The sequence below is a fragment of the Rutidosis leptorrhynchoides genome, chromosome 4 (genome assembly GCF_046630445.1).
Source record: "Rutidosis leptorrhynchoides isolate AG116_Rl617_1_P2 chromosome 4, CSIRO_AGI_Rlap_v1, whole genome shotgun sequence".
NCBI lineage: Eukaryota > Viridiplantae > Streptophyta > Magnoliopsida > Asterales > Asteraceae > Rutidosis > Rutidosis leptorrhynchoides.
In genome coordinates this window covers 78,647,974-78,664,190 of record NC_092336.1, presented here as the reverse complement: position 1 = coordinate 78,664,190, position 16,217 = coordinate 78,647,974, and the positions used below count along the sequence as shown (strand labels likewise).

The 16,217-nt window shown below is 32.1% G+C and overlaps 1 pseudogene; it reads left to right on the top strand.

Annotated features, from left to right (window-relative positions):
• Positions 1 to 11,694, top strand: part of LOC139844143 (1-aminocyclopropane-1-carboxylate oxidase homolog 1-like) — a 44,443-nt pseudogene extending 32,749 nt beyond the window's left edge.
• The last annotated feature ends 4,523 nt before the right edge of the window (positions 11,695 to 16,217 follow it).

The window sequence follows — 16,217 nt, the reverse complement described above, 5'->3', positions numbered from 1 at the left end:
ATTATATTATACTAACTCATGCTTCAGTTCCCAACACCTCTTCAAAAATATTCATATTTTAAACTCGAAGGTTTCAGAATTTAGAAACTAAAATAGTTTCTTTTATGATGTTACACAGATATCGCAAGGAGAAAATTGATTTCCAATAAGAATGATTATGGAATTATCTCCAGAAATATGGAGGATATTTATAATGAAAGATATGATGATATCTTAGAATTTCTAATATCAGAGGATGATGAAGAATATTGTCCACAAGGATTTAGATTCGGAAGCAAGGTATTCTTTAATGTCTTCAGCAGATACTGAATCATTTGGATTCTTTGAAGTCAGGTTTCGTACTTGTGATTTATCCACAGCCTCTTTCATACTTTGCTCAATCCATTTTCCAGTTCCAAACTTTCTCTTTTTCTGAGCTTTGCCAGCACACTATCCTTTATCATCAAACTTTTGGTTGTTAAGGTCGTTTACAGTTTTTGCTGCTTCATCAGCATTCAAAGTTATCATAACCGAATCGTTGGTTATCAATCCGAGGTGTTTTCAAAAGCTTGAAGGGTTTGCATGAAGATTGTAATTGTCAAGACTCAAGATACATATGATGTTCTAGAATTTTGAACGATACAATTTTTTTTCCTCTGGGTTTATGAATAGAAGTGATGTTCTAGCACAGTTTTGAAGTCAAAGTATAGCATTTGAAAGATGTAAGAATCTAAGAGTGATGTTTTCTGTTAAATCTTGGCTTGGATTATGAATTTTCAAAATCAGAATATGTAATTGAATTTGTATGGAAACGATTGTATATCGCTGTGAGCATAGTTAATAATTTTTGAATCAAAGTTGAAGAATGTACAGTATAACATATTAATTGTGAACTTATATATTTCCCGAGTATTACCTACCCGTTAAAGATTTCACAATTAATACTTTGTACAAAAGAAATTTTTTTTATTACCGTCTTTATGAAAATATATGTATGTATATCTTCTTCAGATGTAATATAGATTTGATGAGTTAATATCATATTAAGCTCATTTGATTTTTGAATTGAATGAATAATCTCTAAAACATTAAGGATTACATAATCTTCGCGGAGTATTTCACTAATGAAATCAATACTTCATTATTTATTCTTATTCCTCGGTGAAGGATGTTGATGCTCGTGGAATTCTTATGAACTTCATAAGATATAAATGATGTTTTCTAGAAAGTTTCGAGTACACCGAAGATAAAAGGGTAAAATCAAACATGTAATTGATTAATACACTAAGTTCATTATGAAATGAAATTCATTGAGTTGAAACAGAGATTGTAGTTAACGATGGTTAATTCGTTAACGAAGGATGTACATCATAGCATATTAGTAATATGAATTAACCGAGTAGTATTTACCCTTTTTCAATTCATACATAATAGCTTAGTACGAAAAGATTTATGATGGTTTTAAAATTTATATATATAAGATATACATATAAATTCTTTAGAAGAATTGAGTTATTACTTCATAATTCATTGATACAATATACTCGTTGTTGACTCGTAATTATGTCCACGGTGCTTTCTTGAATTGACGGAGCTTGTGATGTTAGAGGTGCTGCTGATTCTGACGATGTTGACAGCACTGACTGTGCTAGTGAGGCTAAGGGTACTGTTGATGTTGTTGGTAAAACAAGTCTAGCTTGTATCTTACACCATTCAGATAAGGGTTTCTACTCTATCTGATTTAGGGTTAAGGCTAGAATAGATAATCTCTAAACTTTAGAACTTACATAATCGCCGTAGAATGTTTCTCCGATGAAGTTATGAATCCATACTTCATCGTTTGTCGTTGCTGGTACTTCTTGGTACCTATGGTGCGTATGATGTTGATATCCGAGGTACAGATTGTGATGTTGAGGCGTGTGATGCGGATGTGGTTGTTGGTGGTGGTAATGATCCTGTTGGTGTGGATGATGGTGGTACCGGTTATGCTGCGGGTGCTGCTGCTGGTGTTCGTAACCCTTGCACCATATTCTCGAAAGCCACTACCCGAGCACGAAGCTCATTGACTTCTTCTATTTTACCGGGATGATCGGTGGTTCGAACGATCGGATAAATAAGAATTATAATATGGGATAGTATATAATCATGATGAGATACTCTGGAAATGAGAGAGAAAATAGTATTACGAATAGGTTCACCAGTAAGTGCTTCAGGTTCTTCGCCAAGAGGTGAATGTGGTGGATGGAAGGGATCACCTTCTTCTTGTCTCCAATGATTAAGTAGGCTACGAACCCATCCCCAATTCATCCAAAATAGGTGATGGCTGATTGGTTGATCCATTCCGGTTACACTTTCTTCAGAGTTCAGGTGAATATCCATATCGGAATAGCTGTCAGAATTTAAGGAATTTGAACTAGATACGGGATCCATCTTGTATAATTAGAGAGATGGTTCTTTTGATATGAAATAGATTATAGAATTTAGATTGGTACTCTTCAATACATAATTTACATATGTATATATAATACCAAAATCCCGTAAATTACGGAAAAATTTTCGGAAGATGGCAGTCAAAGTTTACTGTAATAGATATGCCAAGATATGAATTTTGTCTATACACTATCTATGCAATCAATGCAATAAGACACGTTTAGACTTAAGATGATAGACAGGTAATTTCTGACAAGAAATGATAGGCAAAACTTTTGACATGCACACACAGTCATTCATTGACGGACACGTCATTCATTGATTTCATTGCGAGGTATTTGACCTCTATATGATAAGTTTTGTAAACATTGCATTCTTTTCAAAAGGTACACAATAAATGAATATCAATTTCTAAGGTTTCCAACGTTTGATGATTTCTACATATAGACAATCACCATAAATAATAGTTTACCAGAATACATCCGTTGATAATGAAGTCAAAATAAGATACACGGTGATGATTTTGTGAATGCAAAGTTTTCTTGAATAAAACATGTATGACTCCATGCACATAGCTTGTATCACATATAAGCAAACAGCGGAAGACTTCTAGAAACCTGAGAATAAACATGCTTAAAAGTGTCAACACAAAGGTTGGTGAGTTCATAGTTTTAATGTTGCGCATAATCTGTATATAAAGGTGAATCACAAGTTTTCAGTTGTTTCATCCAGAAACGTTTATCAAAATATTCTACTTAATTGAGTACCCTGGTAACTAAACTTAACGTATATATATTTTATATCCTTTGTATAATCATCTTAATAATACACGCAAACCAACGTGTACGCTTCTCAAATAGCATACGTCCGTTAAAAGGCTAGCACTCTAGCTCGGACGGGGATATCAAGCCCTATGGATCCATATACTACTACTCGCGCCCACCAGTTCTTATAACTGGCAGTTACTAGTTACCAAAGCTAAGGGATTTTCGGTTCAAACTCAGTGTAGAATTAAGTATGTACTTGTATCCATTGCGTTTAAAATAAATTGCATGTATTCTCAGCCCAAAATATTTAAAGCATTTAAAAAGGGATCTATAAACTCACCTTAGCAGCACATAAGGTCATTCATCAAAAAGTGACCGTAACTCGGAATGCAAGATTAACTGTAGATCTCAACCTAGAGAACATATGTTGGTCAATGCATGTCTAATAAACTAGGTTGGGTTATAGTGTATCACAATCCTAATGCTCGAGATCGACATACAAAAGTTATCAAAAGTCATTTCAAAAAGTCAATTTTGACAATCGTTCAACAAAACGAGACGTGCCTTATATAAGGATTCATTTACTTGGCTAGTAGTATTTTATCAATCTCATAAACAGGTTGTTTAAATATTAATTGCAGATTCAAAAGCAATTCCAATTAACGTCAATTATAATTCAGTTGACCATATCTTTTGATTCGTTCATCGAAATTACGCGATTTCTAAATGAAAAGTTATTGATTTTTCGCCAGCTTTCTGAAAACATGTATATCATATACCTTTTACCAGTAATATATGTATTTAATTCGTGATTTATTATAAACTGTTTAACGACGAAATTTAGCATATAAGCATGTATAAATATATACTCGAGCACTAGACATGTATACACTATTAATATATAAAGGATAAGATATGAATGCTCACGTATCAATATTGAGATCCAATATTGTAGGAAAGTACGTAGACGCAACAGAGATGATAAATACTATGTTTGACTTGCGAACAATACCCATGAACATTACCCATAACCTCCATAGCTATAACCCATAATTTCCTTAGTTGTATCCTGTTTGAAGCTTGTTTTGAAAGTGACACGCTCACGAACTCGTCGTAATATTTTATGTATAATATTACTAAAAATATTAAGATTAATAATAATAATAATAATAATAATAATAATAATAATAAATAAATAAATACTTAGGGAGTAATATAAGTGTAAAAAAAACTCGAGCAGAAACCTGGTATTTATAGCCATAATTCCTGATTCTGATGCCCATGCGATCGCATGGGTTTTATGCCTATTTCTCATGCGATCGCATGGCCGTCAGATCCAGCTCACGTATTTTTTTGTTTTCTTGTTTGTCGACATAATTAAATATAATATATATAATATATATAATTTAAATAATTAATTATATATTATATTAAATTCATGTGCATAGTTGACTTGTAATTTTCGTTCCGATGACTCGTACGTTGTCACTCGACTTATGTCCCGGTTTCGGTTTCTCGAACGCATTTTCGTACGCTTAGAAAACTCGCAATTTACGTTTTGTGACTCGTACCTTTGTCAAAATATAGTCTTAAATTATCAATAAACTATATCATTCTAAGTGTATCTTAAACTTTCGAGTGTTTTGGTCATTTACTTCTATAAATCATTGTCTCGCTATTTGTAAATATATATATATAATAACAAATCGTTTTATGACCAAGTTAATATATATTTTCAACATTCATAAACACGTTTTAAATATACGTCGCAAGTTATTCATACAATTAATATTCCAACTTTTCATATATATTCAAATCAAATAAATATTTAAACCAATAAGTTTAATGTAGGTATCAAACAATTAATACATTGTTACGTTTTCAAGTTATAGTATATATATATATATATATATATATATATATATATATATATATATATATATATATATATATATATATATATATATATATATATATATATATATATATATATATGTATCTATATACATATAATTGTTCGCGAATCGTCAAGAACAACCGAAATGTATTTGAATATATGAAAGTAGTTCAAAAATTTTGAGATTCAGTTTTACAGACTTTGCTTATCGTGTCAGAAATGTTAATCATACAAAGATTAAGTTTAAATTTGGTCAGAAATTTCCGGGTCATCACATTTACTGTTTCAATTTTTCGCCTATCTTGGCTTATACTTTTCTGAAGGTTCTTATTTATCCTACCTTGAAAGGATTAACTTAGAGATTAATTGCAATTTCGTTCATCCGAGATTAATCACATTACGTTATGTCTCTTAGAAGAAAGAAAAGATAATCAACTGTAAAGCCCTAATTCAATAAGAGATTCAAGATTCAGAGGTAACAATGTATGTGTTTATATTGTTAAAAGTGGTGATTACTTACGAAGTTTTATGAAATTGATTCAATAAGTACCCATTCAAGAGATCTAATTCTATTTTAGAAACCATGGGTTTTAGAAACCATGGGAACCTTATCGAGATTTACTATTTTAGTTTTACATCTTTTTAAACGTCCGAATGAGTTTTGAAATGTTCTTATTGAAATGCTTAATTTGCGTTCTTAATCTGCATATATCATTTTGAATTTGCGTTCTTAATATAGTATTTGTAACTTTATTGTTTTTTTGTAGATTTTTCATCATAATGCTAACACTGACTTTCTGAATATGATAATCTATTTATTCTGGTGCATACATCACCAACCAAAGGCATGTAAAGTTTTATATCTACAGCTAATTTAGCATGTACAAATACGTTATAATTCAGTAGTTTTGGTTTTATACTTGAAGATTTTGGGAAGGTATCATATGTTAGCAACCAAGTGCATTTGTTTTTATGTCTTTTTTTTTGTATTCTTTTTATCCAAGTTCTGCATTAAAAACAGACACAAAAACGTTCCAAGCAGTATGCAAAATTTGTGTTGGATTTACTTTTACATTAACAATGACATACACGATTAGTTTCGGCGTTATGTTCACCAAATGCTACAAAATACTACAAATTTTAAAAAGCCCTTGATATTGGTATTATTATTATTGTTATTGTTATTGGTATTGGTATGTTAGAGGTATTATTATTTGAGACCGAAAGCTTCAACACATGCGTGAGTAGGAAAGATGCATGAGGATGTAATACTTTAATGGGCTTGACCAACCAGATGAATAAGGTTATTTTTCAAATATGCAACAACATCAATCACTGACATTCACATTAGATTGCTCAAATTACAGTTAATTACTAACATAAAAACTGATACATGATACATGCAGGAAAGAATCGAGTAAAACAAAGGAGGGCCCATCTTAGCATTCAGCCAAAAGAACATTATTCCCAGCAGATAGCAGCGAAAACGACGACAAAAAAAGGAAGACGGATTAGATGCAGGTGACGTTTAATTACCTTTTTCCCTGTACAATTTTATTACGATCCATGACAATTTCGTAAAATGTAGGTAGCCAACATCAGCCTCTTAACAAGGCACTTTGCCTGGACCCTGAAAACACAGTGATCCTTGGCGAACAATGAGGACAAGGTAGTTTGTCAGAATCAGTCAAAGAGGAATGGGGAAAGTCACATGCCAAGGATGAAGACAGTTGGAATAAAGGGAAATTAACCGAGTTTGACACTTTTCGTGGATCTCACTATTTTCATAAGAAAGGTAACAATTCGACACAAGCTGTATTTAGATGTATATAGGCATAAATATAGGAGTTTTAGAAATTTACTGGAATACATATAAGTTTATTTTGATGTTTTGTTTGCTAATCTTTGTGAGAATATGGCTTTATGATAAATTAGATGTCGGTTTGATGGACTTCATATGGGTTTTTTAATGGTTGAGTTCATTTTTTATGTTTATTATATTGAAACGGATTCGTCACTTAGGTTATGGTAGGATCATTAATGTTAAAGTATATTGATTAAAAATATATAATTATGTACCCAACAAAAAGCTTTCTGTATGCGCGTCAGAGCGGTGGCCGCCGCAACGCGGCTGGCCACCTGTTTGTATATATTTAATTGTGGTAAATGGTGTCACCATATGATTGGCCAACGCCAAACGTTAACACCTCCATACTCAATCGAGCTTGGTCATAAAAACGCTAATCTTGGTTAATCGCACTTAATTATACCTTAATGACAATTTAACCATGATTAAGCATAACACATTAATGTTAATCAATAACTTGTGATCTTAAAATGTGTCTAGACATTCTTAGGATGATCACCAAGTACCAACACACAGCGATCCAGTATTAGTGATCGCGTAAAAGAAGTTGTATTTACGTTGTTGGTTTTGCGGTCGTTCAAAATCCGCAGCGAAGCGCGGACCACCTAACTAGTTTTTACTCAAAATTTGTGTCATAAACTAAAACTTAAAAACCTTAGTCAGAATTGTTTTTGGTCAAAGTCAGTGTTTTGTTTTTGGTCAAAGTCAGTGTTTGTAATTGAAAGGTTTTGTTTGTAAAATTAGATGACCTCTCAGAAATGTAAAATAAAGTGGATTAAATCATCTGTTTCTATTAATTTACAAAAATATTTTTCATTTGTGTTGAAGAGTAGAATATATCCACTTTCCTTATATTACTAGCGAGATGACCCGTGGAACCACAGGTTTATTTAAACGTAACAGTTTAATGATATGGTGTAGGTATTAAGTGAATGTAAATACTAAAGTCAGAACAAATTAACTACATTTATTCTCCCACCACCCTCTCACAATTTTCATCACAATTACTATTTTCCTCAGTGTTGTAAAAAACGAAAAAAACGGGGGTGTAGACGGATTTTGGAGTGCCCCGTCCCGTTTATACATAAAACGTTTGAAAAAACGGAAATCGGCCAAAAAAGGTCAAAAGACGGTCAAACACGGTCCGAGACGGGAAAAAACGGGTTTTTCTGATTTTTTTCAAGTTTTTTTTTTTTTTTTTTTTTTTAATATTAAACGTTGTGCTATTACTTAGGGTTTCTTTTTTTATGTTTGAAATGTTGAAGTATTTAAACATGTGTGAAATGCTTATGTTTGGAATAATGTAATGTACAATATATATATAATATATAACATTTTTATTTAAAAGTCAACGTTAGTCAACATCCGTCTAGACCTCCGTCTCGACCCCGTCTCGACCGTCTCGACCCTTTTAGGACCCGACCGTCTCGACCCCGTCTCGCGTCTTTTGCAACCTTGATTTTCCTTGTTATAAAAGACTACATTACAACCTTTTATTGAGACATCTATTTCGCATACATATGTAACGTAATTAATCTCGTAAAACGAACCCATATTTGAATAATAAAATATATAATAATAATAATAATAATAATAATAATAATAATAATAATAATAATAATAATAATAATAATTATAATTATAATTATAATTATAATTATAATTATAATTATAATTATAAAGTTTGCTTTAAAAAAGACTATTTATATTTTTAATAATAATGATTAGTAATAACAAATGTGTCTTGAATTTTTTCAAAAATTAAAATACAATTATTATATGAAGGTTATACAATATGCTTCAAAGTTTGTACATGTACTCATAGGGTGTTTTGTGAAAGATTGTACAATTTATTTTAAAGTTTGTACATATGGTCATCGGGGTGTTCTATTATAAGGTTGTACATAATGCTTCAAATATTGTACATATGGTTATGAGGGTGTTTTACCATAATGTTGTACATATTGTTTCAAATATTGTACATAAAATCATGGGGTGTTTTATTATAAGGTTGTACTAAATGATTCATATATTATACAATTAAAATGTTAATATTTTTATTAAATACAATTAATTATTTTAATGACATCATCATGGAGAGTTTAAATTTTTTCTTTTTATTTTTGAAATTTTTTTAAGCTTGAATAATTCTTAATTATGACATCATCATTTTAAGAATTTATATAATACTATAGATTGAAGAGTAAAAAAAAGTGGTCGACATTGAAGAGTTAAAGGTTCTCTATGACTCTTATCTTTTGTCAAAAAAAAATTTAGTCGAATAACTTTTTTTTGAACAACCATCATTCAAAACTTTGTCAGTGATGCGAGAAATTCCTCATTTAATTCAATTTCACTAATTATTGGTTAAAAGGGGAAGAGTAATATGGGGTAACTCTTACTTTTATAAAAGGTATTTATATTTGAGGTTTTTATCTACATTTGGCCCAGGCCCAAAACTCTTGTAGTTCAAGTGAATAATAAGACAATCACAACCCATATTTAAGCTTAAAATTGATTTGATTAAAAAAAAAAAAATAGAGAAGCATGTCACATGTTCTTTTCAATTAATTGTGACTTTTGTTGAGACTAAATATTATTATAAAACCCCCCAACACACAAGTGAGGGGGAGTTTGATCATAATACCATTGTGTGTTGGTGGAAAAGAAGTGTCATTACGACGTCACTAATCCTTATTTTTTTTATGATTGTTTCCGGTACATATCCAACATCCGGGTGAGGGGGAGATTGATTCTAGCGTCACCGTGAGTTGATTACCGAAGCATCTAATGGAATAGAGCAAGACACTCCAGGCGAACCAAACAAGGCTAAAGTTGAACTGGGTTTATGTCAGACGAGCCAAACAAGGTTCAAGTGGAGCTGGGTTCATGTCAGGAAAAGGAAACTTAAATATCTCAAGGCGAACCAAACAAGGTCCAAGATTGGATTGGGTTCATGTCTTGAGACTGAACAATCCTTGACGAACCAAACAAGGTTCAAGATGAATTGGGTTCATGTTAGGGAACGAAAATTTAAATACTCCTTGGCGAACCAGTAAAGGTCCAAGTTGGACTGGGTTCATGTTGGGAAGCTAAATATCTAGGCGAACCAGTAAAGGTCCAAGTTGGACTGGGTTCATGTCGGAAAGTTGAATACTCCTTGGCGAACCAATAAAGGTTCACGAATGAACTGGGTTCATGTCGGGAGCTTGATGATCGAGGCAAATCTAATGAGTTCAAGTCGGGAATCGGCTGAACAAAATTGAAGACTAGCTCGTGATTGACTAGTCAACTGAAGACCCCTCAATGATGTATTGGGCAAGTTGAATTGTTGAGATCCCACTATTCAACTTGAGGGGGAGAGTTAGAATATAAGGAGCCAAGAGTCAAATTACCATATTAGGTAATTTGACTTTGGGATCAGAAAACAAGTTTCATCCTTTCCCTTTAGAGACTTTCACAAGCTGCCAAACCAAGTCAGCCATGAAGACAATAAAACAATAAAACGGATACATATCTGCACATTGCCATTTACATAAAGGTGGTTCCAAAAATGTTTATGAAGCCTAACCTTTTTAGGAAATAGATGTTAGACCATTTGATGTATTTAGACATGTTCATATGCATGGTAAAAAAACATGAATCAGTTTGAAACAAAAAAAACCATATATTCAAAATGTAGTCCTCATAGTTTATACTCCCATCTTTTACTTCATAATCAAATCTACTTCATAATCATTTCTGTAATATTCAGTCAGTATCCATAATCAATCAAATATTCCGCATATCAATTGAAAACAGGCCAAACATTAATAAACTGATATTTTTAAGTTCGTAATTTGTAAACTAGCTAATTATAATTTATAATCTTTGTTTGAATATTATTCCACTACTTCATTAGTATTTTTTAAAATTTTGGGTCTTCCAAAATTTTAGGTGTTGTTCGGTTACACAGTTTGCACATGTGCCGAAAACGTGTATGATCATTTATCACATAAACGATAAAACTATAATAAATGAAGATAGAATTAACGTTTAACTATGAGTGCATGTATAATTTGTACAGAGATATCTGGCCAGACTACTCGAAGCGCATGATGAAGCTCGGATGTTGTGTGTTTGAGTTAATATCTGAGGCTCTTGGGCTTGACCCTAAATACCTTTTTGATTTGGGGTGTGCTGAAGGGCTTGCTCTGCTTGGCCATTATTATCCTTCATGTCCACAACCTGAGTTAACAATCGGAACCCCCAATCATACAGACAACGATTTCATCACGATTCTTTTGCAAGACCACGTTGGTGGCCTCCAAGTGTTTTATGAGAATCATTGGACCGATGTTCCTCCAATCCCGGGAGCTCTCGTAGTGAACGCTGGTGATCATCTTCAGGCATAGCTCTCCCTATATCTACCTCTGAAAATCTAGTTTCTTTTCAATTCATTGGTTGTGAAAGTTAGAAGTATATTATACTAAAAGATGGTATGTGTGTTTGTGATTCTGTTTCAGTTGATTACAAATGACAAATTTGTTAGTTCACAACATAAAGTGTTGGCGAATAAGATCAGTCCAAGAGTATCATTGGCGACGTTCTTTTCAACCGGCACGATTCCAACAACGATGGTGCTTGAACCGATAAAGGAGTTGCTTTCGGAAGACAACCCAGCCAAATATAGAGGCACAACGGTGAAAGAATATGTAGACTACTACAGGGGAAAAGGACTTGATGGAACTGCCCTTTTGCATTTCAGGGTCTAGCTTGTTATACGCCAATAAACATTATACGTATTTGATTGTTCTTTGATTTTGTAATATGTTAGTATTATGTGTGATTCACTACGTACATATATCTACAAGTAATGCGTTAATAACTCTGAATTACTATATTGTTTTTTTTTTTCAATTGTGACTTTAAATATATTTATTCGTGTTATATAACATTTGATTAAAATTAAATTTATATGAGTGAATTAAGTTTTAAATGTGTTTCCATCGGTATAACTTTCATCAAGTATTATATAACACAAATGAAAATATATAAAGTCAAACTTTTAAAAAGAAAAACCTTAAAATTCAATAGTGAATATTTATGATAGAATGAATAGATTATTAAAATATAGTTGTTTTATATATGGGAGAGAATTAAGATAATTAAGTATGTTTTAGTTTTATAATATTACTAGTTTTATGAGCCCGTGCGTTGCACGACATTTGTATAAATTAGTAATTCATAACGTTAATATTGATATTTTGTATAATATAATTACAATAAAAAATCATTTACCACTGATAATATTTGTTCGAAAATATTAGTCCTGAATACTAACACATAGATTATGAGCTCGTCCGTTAAAATCATTTTAACTTCAATTGACAAATAATCGATAAAACACCAAACATGAGCCGCTAAAAAGTTGTTTTAAAACCAAGCGTTATGAATAATATTTTATGAACTCTAATTGTTTATGTTTTTAGTACAAACTAATTCCATTATGTTAAAATCTCAAACGAAACAGAGCAGACATACATCTAAATATTTATAAGTATTATCAAATAACTATTTTAACTTCATATGACAAATATGAGCCCGTGCGTTTATATAATATTCTACAAATATTATAATAACGTAATTTTTAAAATTTTGTAAAGAGAGAATATGAAATTAATTTTTTAGAATTTAATAAGTAGATGACATGTCAACATACTACATATATATGCTATATAAACCATAACCCTTGAATTCCATTCAAGAGTACTTTTCGCACATCGCGTTGTGATGGGCAGTGGGGGAGAGGTCAGGTTTTCTCCTGGGTAGCAGTTGGGGGCGACTTATGCAACTGCAGGAGATGAACGTGTAGGTGGTTTAGTCCCCTGGACGATCCCGAACTGCTGTTAAAAAAATTACATATGCTTTATAATACAATGTATAAATCTATAAATTTGTTACTATAATAAGAGTATTAATAATAAACTAATTTGAATTTAGATGATAAATGTTTGACTCTCATTTTTAAAATTGTTACCCTCAAGACAAAAAAGCGTTTCAATTCGTTTTGTTATAGTTAAATGTGATGTGATTCATTCGTTTTATTAATTAAACGTTTGAATTCGTTTGACTTCATTTTATTAATTAAATCCTTTAATTATGATATATATATATACGGAGTATATTTTATTGACATCAATTATTAAGGAAACTAATATTAATATAGATAGATATAGATATAGATACATAAATATAAATAAAATATTAAAATTAAAGGGAAAATATATTTACATATATCATTGTTAATGAGAAGATGACAATTATTTTATTCAGATTAATTGAGAAATTGACACGTAGGATTATTGGCACGCGCTTTATAATAATGTATAGATGATTATTATAATTATTGGTGTTGATAAATTAATCAACGCAAGTACCAACACCAATCTAAATAAAAAACTTAGTAAATAAAATCATGAATGCCCGTGAATTGCACGAATGGTAAAAATAACCGTGCAAAATTAATTGACTTTATCAAACATTTATTGTTATGAGCTGAAGATGGAACAATCTTAGAATAGTGTGATATGTATATGTTACAAATATGTATACCTAATTGTCATAAATTGCCGTTGTTTACATATAAAAATAACATCAGAGACTGAAGGTATTGTCATTGTCATACTTATATATAACAATGTAATAAGAGAATAAGTTCTAAATTTTTCAGCATCAAAGACCATAAAACTTAGAATTGTTATTGTTGTTGGTCCATCTTGAATTCACCATCTTTTTTCAAGCTGTTTTTCAAGAGTATAAACCTGAGTTTGGGACTGCAACACTATCATTTGTGCCATTCAACTACATATCAAAACTATCGTAATGGATTAATACACTAAAATAAAATTTTGAATATAAATTGTAATATAGCTACTTGGCAGTACCTATCCTATCAAAAACAGAGTAGCAATTGGAGTTCTGAATTTGTGCCATTCAATCGATACCTTTCTAAATATAAGCATTCACATTCAATTATATGGAATCTTCGAAATATTTGTTTAAACAATATATTAATATCTAATTGTTGCCACCTCGGATTGGTCCGGATTTCCTCCAGAACGGTAGTTTGAGCGGGTTATGCAACTACGAGAGATCAACGAGTGGGTGGTTTAGTTCCCCTGGGTGATCCCAAACCGATGTCCAAAAAGAAAATATCAAGACCGGTTGTATGTAGCGTGTTTTAGCGGAAAGTCTGTCTAGACTGGTTCATCTAAAACCGATTTAATTATAGAGGTTTTGATATAAATTTTGTGGCGGGGAATATCTTTTAGACCGGTTATGGAAGTAAATAGACCTCTTTTGCTTGTAACGGTTTTATGAAGTGGTCTAGTTATGGTATTATGTAGTAGTTGTGGTTGACCCGTTGTTGATATCTGAGTTTAAACTACAAGCCTTTTTAATCCAACACAATGTATTGGCTAATAGTGTTTGTAAATTTGGATGTTTCGGTTGCATAATTGTTTGTGCAGATTTCGATGGTTTTAGTCGTTTACTTGAAGCTGATAATAGTGAGTTTAATTTTGTAACTCCATTAAAATATTTGGCTCGAAATTTTTCCGATTTGTTTGCGTAGAAATTTAAGGCAATCCGGTAACGTATTCTTCTGCTGATATCACCAAGAAAATTGGATCCTTGTTTGGTGAAGTAATCTCGATTGCTAAGTCTTTTGTTAACCTTGGTAATGTAGGTTCCTCCTTTGATTTTATCAAATCTACTACCGTCAAACATATTCATGAATTGGTTCCAAGTGGATATTGGAGTATAAACGTTCTAAAAAAAGTTCAAGTGGATCTTGAAGTGTAAATGTTCAAGCGGATCTTGAAGTGTAAGTGTTCTAAAGTGTACATGTTCTAAAAACGCGCAACAGAGCTGGACATAATGTTTAGCTTTTGACAACTTTTGTAACTTGAGGGGTTAAAGTGTAAACGTTCTAAAAACGGGCCGTTAAAGACCAAAATGAGGTCTGGAAACCTCATTTGACTTCTACATAATTCCATAGATTCATCCCTTTCTAGAGAGATATTGGAACCCTAGAGTGAGAAAGTGAAATTAGTGAATAAGAGCTTAATCCAACTCGAATTTTGAGTTCATACTTGTTGACCTACTACTAGGCTCCGTTTTGTGTTAAGGTAAAATCCTAAAATCGAATTTATGTTTAATTCTTAGAGTTAGGGTTAGGGTTTGGATTGGTGATTGGTTATAAACCTCATTTCTTGTAAAATTGGGGTTTGGGATGTGTTCTTGGGAATGTGACCACTTTGAATGTGGGGTTTTGGGTAGATGACGAATTTGGTTTAAATTTGTTTGGTGTTGGGTATTAAGTTGTTATTGATCAAGTATTTGATGATTGTTATGTCCATGGAACTTGTTTTGTTTGTCAAAAACTGAAAGTTGACTTTATAAGTGGTCAAACTAGGATTATGTCAAGTTTTGGTAAAATGGGTACTTGTGTACTTGGATTAGGTGTGCGATGGGTGTTTTGATATACAATCACTATGTAATGGTGATTGTGGATAACCCTAGATTTGATCTTGGGATGTCAAGTGCAATTTGGGTCGAAAATTGCACTTGTGCGTATGAGAATTGTAAGTCTTAATTTGTTAGCTAAAATGTGTATTCAGCATGTTTTTTGGTTAATGTAATAGGTGATTTACATTGACAGTTTACAAGACGTAGGGATTTGTTTTGCTAGAAGGATTCAAGGTGAGTGTAATGGCTATATGTATGTAGGCATAGATCGGGGTGTGGACTATGAGTTAGACCACACGTTAATGAGGGCTATGAATTAGACCACTAAAGTGGACTATGAGTTAGACCACTCGGCGTCAAGTGACTATGAGTTAGACACTATATGACGCTTGGGCAGTCACCGGTGAATTGGATATTCATAAGTGTTATGGATGAGCTAACGTTTGACTTTGATGTGGTAGCATGCTTCGTTGTATTACATGTTCTACGAGGTTTACATGCTATTTGTGTATGCCTGGTGATATGTACAGTTTGTGTATATGTATATATATAACTATTACATTCACTAAGTGTTAGCTTACTCGTTTAATCTTTCTACAGATTCGGGCTCGAGAAAGGATAAGGGTGAGATTGATGGATAGCTTACTTGAAGGACAGTTGCGGACTATGAAGACTTGTATTTTGTGGGTTTGCCTTAGTTTGGGTAGCTGTCCCAAACGCCATGCTTGAGTCAAGTATATTGTACTAACATATGATATTAGTCAAC